The sequence below is a fragment of the Thamnophis sirtalis genome, unplaced genomic scaffold (assembly GCF_051295495.1).
Source record: "Thamnophis sirtalis isolate CommonGarterSnake01/CBP01778 unplaced genomic scaffold, rThaSir2_p1.2 scaffold_1, whole genome shotgun sequence".
NCBI classification, from domain to species: domain Eukaryota; kingdom Metazoa; phylum Chordata; class Lepidosauria; order Squamata; family Natricidae; genus Thamnophis; species Thamnophis sirtalis.
In genome coordinates this window covers 153,432,749-153,444,170 of record NW_028261381.1, presented here as the reverse complement: position 1 = coordinate 153,444,170, position 11,422 = coordinate 153,432,749, and positions in this window count along the sequence as shown.

Sequence of the window (11,422 nt, the reverse complement as noted above, 5' to 3'; positions counted from 1 at the left end):
TAGGCGGCGCCATCTTTTTTTTTGCTTCTGCGCATGCGCAGAAGCATTTTTTAGTACTGCGCATGTACATGCACTCACAGCGCGTCCCTGAGTGAACCGGCAGTAGCAGCAGCCGGAACCCACCCCTGACTAGAATAGTCTTTGAGGTTCCTTATACAGTGTCACCTATGATTCTTTGACAGAAGAATTAGCCACCAAAACCAGGCCATCTAGCTGCACAATTTACACCCTTCCCCCCCAAAAAACCCTCACAATTGTTTTTGTACCAAGAGGAACAACCTAAACTGAAGAATTTACTGCACAAAGGCCAGGAAAAATTTGTGATGGGGCAGCGAGATCAACTCTCTTGTTTTGTACATATGAGATATCTAGATCAACAGACCTGACAATCCAATGGGCTGTCACCTGACTTGACAATAACAACTTTTGAGGTTTGCTTTTGAAGAAAATAACATTGCTTGAGGCTCTGAGCTTGTTTTGAAACAGTAGCAGGGTCTGGCCTCTCCCTCTTCTGAGAGGTAAACAAGCTGCCCAGGGAAGAGATGAAGCTGTCACGTATTCTGAAGCATATCATGACATTTTGGCAGATCCAGGAACTAGACGTCTGCCCCAAGGGGATACGAGTGACCCATCCCACCTTTAGAGAGCCAAATCATGTAGAAAGATATTGTTGGCAGTTGTACAGTATGTTGTTTCCCATTCTCCTGATATGAAAAACACAATTTATTCTACCATTCTTCTCTACAGTTTAAACAACAACAAGACCTTCAACTATGCTCTAAATCAATGTTTCTCAAGCTCAGAAACTTTTAAGATATTACTAGATTGGCAGGAAAATCATTTTTGTTTTGTTTTGTTGGCAATATGCTCCCATGAAAATGAAATACATGGACAGATTTCTCTCCATACCCTTTTCATAATACCTAAAAGTTTGAAACACTAACAGCACAGGTAGTCCTCCACTTACGGCCGGTCACTTAGCAACCATTTGAAATTACACAGATGGGCAAAACTCATTTAACAAATGTCTCACCTAGCAACATAAATTCTGGACTTGATTGTGGTCTTAAGTCAAGGATGTTGTGGTCTGCTGGTAGCCTGCGGAGCTGGTAGCAGAGTCGGACAGTGAAGAGGTTGGGGAGGAATATGGGCCAGTCCTGGAGTCTGGGTAGGGCTCGGACGGGGGGTTTGAGTCTGAGGCTGAGAGGAGGCTGTGGCCATCTGGTAGTTATGTGCTACCTCCGGAGCCTCCAGAGTCTGACATCAGCGAGACAGAAGAACAGTGTGAGCCTGTTCCCACTGTGCGCATGCGCAGAGCTTCCAGAAGGCAAGAACAATTAAGAAAAAAGGGGCGACTCAGGAGTAAGGCTTGGAGATGACTGGCCCCTCCCATAAGACATAAAAGAGGAGCAAACAGATGTGAGCCTTTGCAGGAAGCAATTTTGTTCATTCTGGTCAGTTCAAACTCTAAGAAACTCAGTTTGACTCTGTGCTCCGTTTGACCTTGCAAAACTAATTGGCAATGAAGTCTTTGGCAATGTCTCAAGGGAGATAAAGGTGCCTATTATCAGCCTTACCCTGAAAGACTGTGGCGGATTTCTGTCGGACTCTTCACAGACTTTTTGTGAATCATTACAGGCTGTGAATAAATTATGTTTATTCACAGCCGTTTAAATAAAAAGAGGGGTTTTGGGACTAATCGTGTGGTTTTTACTGTCTCAGGAAGCCTAGGTCAAAACAGAGGACTACCTATATAGAAGGCACGATTGTATAAATTTGGGCTGCTATCAATGCTCCAGCCTAAATTTTTTATACATAGGCATAATTACTAAAAATGACCGTGTTCTGCAGCCATCTTTCAAAAGAAACTAAACCTAGATAAATCACCGACCAATCAAAGGTGCCTTCTGCTTTCAGAACTGAGGGCATTCCGTGAGTTTATTAGCTTTCATTTGGAAACCATTTACTAACAAATGAATTTCCAGTGATGTACAATTCCCCCTCCTCACCTGAACCGGCTAGCAAGGGAAAAAATGTTGATAAAGCAGCCATACTGTGCCTTGTCAGAGACAGGCAGCCTACAAGTCTCAGAAATTAATGAATATATTGATATTTAGGAACACAATCCCCTTGCGTTAGTTCCATGCTGCTGTTACTGCTGTTATCTATGGAGCCCCATTGATTTTTTTTCACTCGCCTGCAGCTTGTTGGATCAACTTGTCAGGGTTTCAATATCATTGCGGGGGGGGGGAGAAACAATCTTTCCCCCTCACAACAAGCTTTCCGTCCTACTCCCTGCCTCTCCTTCAAAAAAATAATAATGAACTATTTAATGCCCAAGAGACCATTTCAAATTATCTAGCACAATGAGGGGGCACCCGTGGACTCACTGACGGTTGTACCCTTGTTTGATCTTCTGCTAAATGTGATACTGTGATCGACTGACAGCTAGGATTCCAGAAATGTCTTTTATGCCATTTTCTCTTTGCAGGGGATTTGTTAACAGCACACCAAAATATGGCATATCAATTATTATTATTATTATTATACAAGCCGAGGTGGCGCAGTGGTTAGAGTGCAGTACTGCAGGGGACTACATCTGACTGCTAACTGCAGTTCAGCAGTTCAAATCTCACTGGCTCAAGGTTGACTCAGCCTTCCATCCTTCCGAGATGGGTAAATGAGGACCCAGGTTGTTGGGGGGCGATATGCTGAGTCTGTAAACTGCTTAGAGAGGGCACTATGAAGCGGTATATAAGTCTAAGTGCTATTGCTATTAACCTACCAGCTAAGCCAATCACCGCTTCTTATTTAGAAACAAAAGTGGATTAGGCTATTTCCAGCAGCACTAAAACTTTTTAATACAACTTACAACAACTTCATTTAGTGATTGTTCAAAGTTACAATGACATTGAAAAAGTATCATCATAACGTGACTTTTTAATGACCGTTTTCGCACTAACAACTGTTGCAACATCCCCGTGGTAACATGATCAAAATTCAGATGCTTGGCTACTGACTTATATTTATGATGGTTACAGCATTCCGGGGTCATGGGATTCCCTTTTGCGACCTTCTGCCAAGCAAAGTCAATGGGGAAGCCAAGTTCATTTAACAATCGTGTCACTAACTTAGTTGCAGTGATTTATTTAACAACGGTGGCAAGAAAGGTCATAAAATGGGGCAGAATTCATCGGACAACTGTCTCGTTTAACAACAGAAATTGTGGGTTCAATTCAGAAGAGGTATTCAGCCGGTTCTCTCTAGTTCAGGTGAGCTCGTAGCGCGGCTTCAGGAAGCTCCACCCACCTGCCACAATGTAATGCGTGAGCACTGCACATGTGCAGAAGGTAGTGCACATGTGCAGAAGAAGCACGTGAATTCACATTTGCGAACCAGTAGGGAAGGTAAGTGAATCCCACCACTGGTTCAATTGTGGTTGTAAGTCAAGGACTTTCAGTATAGTATCGTTTCTCAGATATACTGGAAAAATCCATGAAAATTTGTAGTGGGTTGGAGAGGGAGGGGGATTTAGTCATATTTTTCCTGGCCTTTCTTTCCTTCTTTCCCTGTGTCTACGCACACATTCTCTCAAAGATGACTTCCCCCTTTTCTGGATAAGTAACTTATTTGGGATATTTGTTTCTGTGATGAATGCAGCTTCACTGTGATGAATGGAGTACAGCGTTAACCTTCGGTCTTTCTATAGTCTATTTATTTATTATACACTTATTCTTCCCTCCCTCAAAGGACAGCATTCATGTCACCTTGTAAAATACAGTCCCCACCCTTCGTTTAGACTCGACTGGCAGAAAGTCTGTCCCAAGCTATACTGCTAAGCCAGCTCTCTTAAACCTGTGTTGTTGTTTTTTATTCTTGTTGGATTACAGCTTCCATCTGCTGACAATGGACAGGAGAAACCAACTGAGATTATGGGTTTTAGGAATGCAGCACCGTAAGGAGCGCCCTGGATCTCCCGTCAAGTTCGACTATTGGATTGAACTGGGGACAGTGAAGTTTAAATCTCTACTCAGACATGAAACTCAGTGAATGATTTTGTGTTATTTAAGATAAAGCCTCTTTGTTTATGAAACTGCACACAAACTGCAGAGCCAGTTTACTCTAGGGCAGTGATGGCGAAACTTTTTTCCCTCGGGTGCCAAAAGCACGTGCCGATACCTATAATCCAATGCCCCCCGCAGGCCCCACCCCCCCACGCATGCACGTGTGATCCCCCTGCACTCTCCCCCACCCCCCGCACATGCATGCACCACCCCCATTTTGGTGCTAGCAGGCCTCCCTGAAGCCTCCTGGGACCAAAAACGGTGGTTGAGGGGGCGCACCGCATGTCTATGCTTCTCCCAGCAGAGACCCGAAAATCAACTGGTCAGCAGGAGGCACACGCGCATGTGCAGTGGAACTGACTGGGCGATGGCTCGCATGCTGGCAGAGATGGCTCCATGTGCTACCTGTGGCACAGGTTCGCCATCACGGGTCTAGTGGTTAAGGTACCAGGTTAGGAAGCAGGAGATGGTGAGTTCTAGTCCTTAGACATGAAAGCCGGCTGGGTCATTTGGGGCCCTTCACTAGAAGATTGTGAGTTCTAGTCCTGCCTTTAGCATGATAGGCACATGGGTAATTTTGGAGCATACTCTCTCTCAGCCTAAGTCATCTCATAGGGTTGTCGTTGTGAGGAAAATAAGAGAAGGAGTATTGCATATCCCAAAAGTGCTTTTTCAAGAGGCAACTGGACTTTCTCTTTTTTCCCTTGAAGACTTTTCGCTTCTCCTCCAAGAAGCTTCTTGAAGAAATGTTTTCAAGGAAAAACAAGGAAAATCCAGTTAGCTCTTGAAAGAGCTCCTTTGGGACAACCAAGACCTGGATGTCTGAGAATCTCCATAGACATGAACATTGTATGCGTTCGCTGCCTTGAGTTATTCATTACAATGATAAAGGCAAGATATAAATAAATAGATAAATAAAGATCATCTGAGAAGATTGCACACATTGCCATGAGATCAAACTTTCTCTGTTGCCACTTCAACTGTCTGGAATGTATTCCCAGCAGAGATCGGAGACGGACATCTTCATTAATTTATTCAAAAGTCCATAAAATACCTACCTTTGTACAGCTTAACTTCCATTTTAACTGACAGCTCTATATATATAAAACTGTAAAAGTTGGGGGAAAGTGGATAAAATATAATAAATAACAACATACGATATGTGATTTCAATATACATGTTTTGGAAGAAATGTCCTCCTGGGTTGAGTTCCAAGTGGGGAAAAAGACACTGGAAATGTGGAGGCTGCTTGGAAAAATGGTTTTAATGGTGAACAGGACCACATGGCTTGAGGTCCTGAACAGAAAAAAGGGATCACATGCTTCAGGATGTTGGGTGAAGAAGAAAAGAGACTGAGATCCTGAAAGTTCCTGGCTTTATGCCCTCTCTGGCCTTTAATCTTGATCTTGTATTCTGATTGGTTGTCAGACTCTCATGGGGCCATGCAGGGGCAACACTTTAGGTTGTGCTTTGAGTCCAAGTTTGGTTGAGTGTTGCTTCTTCCCAGGTGCCTTGTGGTGAGTTTCTGTAGAAGGCCAATCCTATCTTTGTTATGTAGAATAGGCTAGCTCAGGGCCCCTAATGGCCCATTGACAAAAGTGGGGGGCTACTAAGAGTGAGTCTGTTTCCTGCCTAAAAACATGTTTCTCCATTTCTGATCCAGGGAAATACAATATTCTGCCTTTTCAATATTTCCCAGGATATTTCATTTTTCTAGGAGAGGGGTGGGTGCTAACTTCCTACGCATGATTGCTATCTAGAGAATTCCAGTTATTTTATTGTCCCAGGGTTTATGGTAGGGCCTGATATTCTTTCTCATTTTTTAATCTTCTTTTATGTTACAAAATGCACATATGAGCAGAACATCAGGCATCAACTTTTCTCTCATATCTTTTTCCTTTCTCCTTTGCTTTCTATTATATCTGATGGAGAATGCCTGAGACTGGAAAACTTCCATGCTGGTTTGTCATCTTGAGTTGGCCTAATAAAAAAATGGCCTTGCTGTGGTTTTTATAGCATTGAGTGGCTGAACCTTAGCCTTAAGTCGGTGTTCAGCAGAAGAATGGGGCCTGCATTCATCATAAAAAGAGTGCAGTGAACAGAGAAGGATAATGGAGATGAATTTAACAGTACATCTGTCTCCTTTAGAGCCCTGAGGAAAAGATTGATGGCTTCAACTATACATTTGATTTCCTCAGATGTTGCCTAAAGCCACAGAAGCATTTCCAGTTTTCTTCTTTTATTCACAGAGTGGGAAAGCTACTTTTCCGGGCACTGCCTGATTCTAAAGCAGGGCAGGGGGCCAGTTCTATCCCTCCCGCCTTCCCCTTTAGCTAGCTAGCAGGCACTTGAGTGAGCTAATTTGGACCAACTGCCTACTCTTAAAACACTCCAACCTCTTGCAGATACTTGTAACAGGGGGGCTCATGTGCAGGAAGCCGGTAAGCTCCTTCTTTCAATTTATCACTGAAATGTCCATCAAACTCCCCAAGGGACACTAGCTGCTATTTTGCAAAGACTCTTTTCCAACTTCTCTTCACAGATGGGAAGAGGAACTGGTAGGCATTACATTAATAGCCCTGAGAATTGGAAGAATTAGAAGACTAATGAATCTGTTACCCTTATCAGAAGCAGCCTGAAGGGCAGGCGGGAAAATGGTGGGGGTGGAGATTTCAGCTATTTATATTATGCTACCAAAGGTGATAAGAATGAAAAACAGTTTTTTTTGGAGGGGGGGGGAGATTAACAATCTTCATTAGCAGTGCTTGTTATTAAAGCAATGTTTCTCAGCCCCTGCCACTTTAAAATGTGTGGACATAAACTCCCAGAATTCCCCTGCCAAAACATTTTATTAGGAATAAAAATAGAATAGAATAGAATAGAATAGAATAACAGAGTTGGAAGGGACCTTGGAGGTCTTCTAGTCCACCCCACTGCCTAGGCAGGAAACCCTATACCACTTCCGACAAATGGTTATCCAACATCTTCTTAAAAACTTCCAATGTTGGAGCATTTATAACTGGAGCCAAGTTGTTCCACTGATTAATTGTTCTAACTGTCAGCAAATTTCTCCTTAGTTCTAAATTGCTTCTCTCCTTGATTAGTTTCCACCCATTGCTTCTTGTTCTATCTTGAGGTGCTTTGGAGAATAGTTTGACTCCTTCTTTGTGGCAGGCCACATGATATTGGAACACTGTTATCATGTTTCCCCTAGTCCCTCTTTTCTATAAACAGGAAAATACCCAGTTCCTGCAACTGTTCTTCATATGAGATAGATTATGAAGATTATGCTAGAGAGATTATGAAATATAAGCACAATATAATTAGGGACACTGCTTGCAAAGGTAGCAGCATTTAGCTGACCTTGAATATCATGGAAATTACTGTAAAAGAATCCACCTCCCCCCACAAACAATAGTACTTGGTTGAGATAACTTAGAAATTCTAGAATTGTTGACTAGCATAGGACATCAAGAAAGTATTTCAGAAATAAGCAGTGGGAAATCACTCCCATAAGGCATCAAAAAGTGCCTGAATGGACCAAAACCTCCCACTAGTACCACCTTCTAGAAAATTATCAATTAACACTTCAATTTTTCATGAAGGCAGGATGACAGAAGGATATTTTTGCAATTAGTAGCTAATGACCAGTAAGGATGATCCTCAGTCTCGCTAGTGATGAAACCAATAGAATGAGTCAGGGAGAAAAGCCCCTCCCCTTTAGTGAATAATTGATCACAACACATGACTGATAGTTTCCACAATGCCACAATCAAGGTGTGGAGTATCTGTCTTCTCAATAATAAGCAACTTGTTCTTTGCCCAGACAACACCCTCAGGAGGGAAACTTGGCGAGCTCTACTAAGAGCATCACAACACCCAAAGTCACTAAGCTTCTGACAATAAACTCCTGACCAGCAACATAATCACAAATTCCCAGAGTCAGACAAATCTTTGCTGCCCTCCGATGGAGTGATAACCACCAATTTATCTCTGTGCTTTATTCTCGCCTACTATATATTTCAATATTGGTGTTGTTTTCATTGTCTTTTTAATTTTTTTCATGTTTTATTCACCATCCACAGTCACTTGGTGAAATGGATGATCATTCAAAATAAATACATTTAAATAGTTTTAAAAGCGTACTAGAGAAATTCCCAAAGCAGCATGCTTCAAATCTCTCATGCTATACAGAAATAATGAAAGATGCTAATTGGTCTCTTGCTGACCATGTTGGCTGGCAACTGAGTGGCACAGTAAGGCTAAATTAGATGTCTCTGAGTGACCAGATCCTGCAAGATTTGGATGGTCACCTAAAGCAGGGGTGTCAAACTCGTGTCGTCACTTCGTCACGTGATGTATCGCGACTTTTCCCCCTTGGTAAAACGGAGGTGGGTGGGCGTGGCCAGTGCATGACACATGTGGTCCGCGGGCTGTACGTTTGACACTCCTAACCTAAAGTATAGCAAATCCTTTCCCCATCATGACATAGATTTATACCCAACTACAGGTAGTCCTTGATTTATGACAGTAATTGAGCCCAAAATTTCTGTTGCTAAGTGAGGCAGCTGTTAAGTGAGTTTTGCCCTATTTTACAACTTATCTTACCACAGTTGTTAAGTAAATCACTGCATTTGTTAAATGAACAACACGGATGTTAGGCGAATCTGGCTTTCCCATTGACTTTGCTTGTCAGAAAATCGCAAAAGGCGGTCACATGTCCCTGGGACGTTGCAGCCGTCATAAATATGCGTCAGGTGCCAAGCGGTCAAATTTTTGATCACGTGACCATGGAGATGCTGCAAAGATCATATGTGTGAAAAATGGTCATACACAAGTCACTTTTTTCAGTGCTATTGTGGCTTTGCAGGGTCATTAAACAAACTGTTGTAAGTCAAGGACTACATGTAATCAGATATTTAATCCTATGCCTTCTTCCCAAAGTGAGGATCCACCTTAGAGCTACCAGAAGTTGATGGCAAACATCCTAAGAGCCGATGTAGGGCAGCCAAAAGAAAAACATAACTCTTTGCTGGTGTTTTGTGAAGGCCTAACATTGCGCAACACAGGGATTTTTGCTGAAGGTTAGGCTTCTTAGAGTCAGGGTCATTGTGACTGTGGGTAGCTATTGCCCTTCAGAAAACCTTGAAGACTGAACCTTTTCAACAGGTCCTGGGAGACCATTACAGGGAGTCCTTGACTTGTAACAGAATAGAATAGAATTCTTTGTTAGCCAAGTATGATTGGACGCACAAGGAATTTGTCTCTGGTGCATAACTTGGGACCAGAATTGCTAAGCAAGTCAAATGTTAAGTGAGTTGTATCCTGTTTTACCACCCTCTTTGGCATGGTTATTAAGTGAATCATTCCAATCATTAAGTGAATCATATGTTCATTAAGCGAATCCAGCTTCCTTTTGCTTGTTGGAAGACAGATGGAAAGGTTGTAAATGGCAATCATGTGACCCAGGACACCGCAATCGTCAAAAATACACCCTTCTTGCCAAGCACCTGAATTTTGATCATTATGACTGTGAGGATGCTGCGAAAGTCATAAATCTGAGGACTGGCCATAAGTTATTTTTCCCCAGTTCTGTTGTAATTTCAAATGGTCGCTAAATGAGTAATAGTCAAAGCAAAGAGCATGGGTGGGACACATTTCTTTGTTAGCTATTGTTGAAAGAAATGTCCTTCTGGGTTCGGCTCCAAGTGGGGAAACGACACTGGAGACATGGATGCCTCTTGGAAAGATGGTTTTAATGGTGGACAGGACCACATGGCTAGAGTCCTGAACAGAAAAGGTGAACACATGCTTCAGTGTTGGTGGAGAAGAGAAGGGAAGCTGAGCCCCTGGTTTTATGCCCTCTCTGGCCTTTGATCTTGAGCTTGTATTCTGATTGGTTGTCAGACTCCCATGGGGCCATGCAGGGGCAACTCTCTAGGCCAGTGATGGCGAACGTATGGCACGCGTGCCGCAGGTGGCACGCAGAGCCATTTGTCAGGGCATGTGAGGTGTGCTGAGTTCACTCTTTTTTAAAGCCATTTTTCGCCCTCCCCAGCCTCCAGAGGCTTTATAGGAACCTGGGGAGGGCGAAAAGAGCCCCCACCCGGAGGCTGTCTGGAGGCTTCATGTGCTTCCCTGAAGCCTCCGGAGTGCAAAAAATGGGCAAACCGGACGTTCAGGAACGGACTTCCGCTTTGCTCGGAGGGTCGTTTTGACTGCTCCGGAGGCTTCAGGAAAGCTTCCTGAAGGTCCCTGAAGCCTCCGGAGCTCTAAAAAAGAGCTTCCGAGCAAACCGGAAGTGACTTCTGCTTTGCTTGGAGGGTTGTTTTGACTGCTCCAGAGGTTTCAGGGAAGCCTCCTGAAGGTCCCTGAAGCCCAGGGGGAGGCGGGAGAGGCTGTTTTCGTCCTCCCCAGGCTCCTATAAAGCCTCTGGAGCCTGGGGAGGGCAAAAAAAGCATGCAAAAAATGAAGAGTCGCTCCTGTAGTGCGCGCATGCACACTGGGGGGGCTCGTGCATTGCATTATGGGTGCAGCATGCCTGCTCACAACCCCCTCTGCGCTCCCCCCACTTATGGCATGCGAGCCAAAAAAGGTTCACCATCGCTGCTCTAGGCTGTGCTTTGAATACAGGTTTGGATGAGTTCTCAGATGCCATGTGGTGAGTGGGTGAAGGCTAGTCATGCCTGAAGGGGAGCTGAGCAGAAGGGGAGAACTCTTTATTATGTAAAGGGACTGGGCATCTTAATGGCCCATTGACAAAGGGGGATGGGCAGAAAGCTGCAGGGAGCTACTCTGTCTTTTGAAAACATGTTTCTTCCTTTTCACATCCAGAGAAATATAATATTCTGCCATTTCAATATTTCCTAAGATATTTCAATCCTCTGGGAGAGGGCCGGGTGATAACTTTCCACACTATGTTCTGCTAGTTCTAATTGTTCACTTTAGATCTAACACACTAAATAAATAAATCAACAAATAGTCTTAAATTAATCACACAAGATGCAGAAAAATGAGTTCAGGTCCCTTGAAGTACAAATATACTTCAAGATAAATATTCCTATTTTAAATGTTTGCACTTTAAAAAGTTTGTGTTTTGTTTTATTATTCCCACAAATCATTTTTAGTTTTGAGGGGTCCTTGGTGCTCTCTGAGCTTGGTTGTTTTCTTGAAGATATTTCAATACTCAAACTAGATAACATCATCAGTGATGTTACCTAGTTTGGGTAATGAAACATCTCTGCAAGAACTATTCAACTTTATCATTCAATAGTCCAGTGATAGCGAACCTTTTTTGGCTTGCGTGCCATAAGTGGGGGGAGCGCAGAGGTGTTGTACGCAGGCATGCCATGCCCATA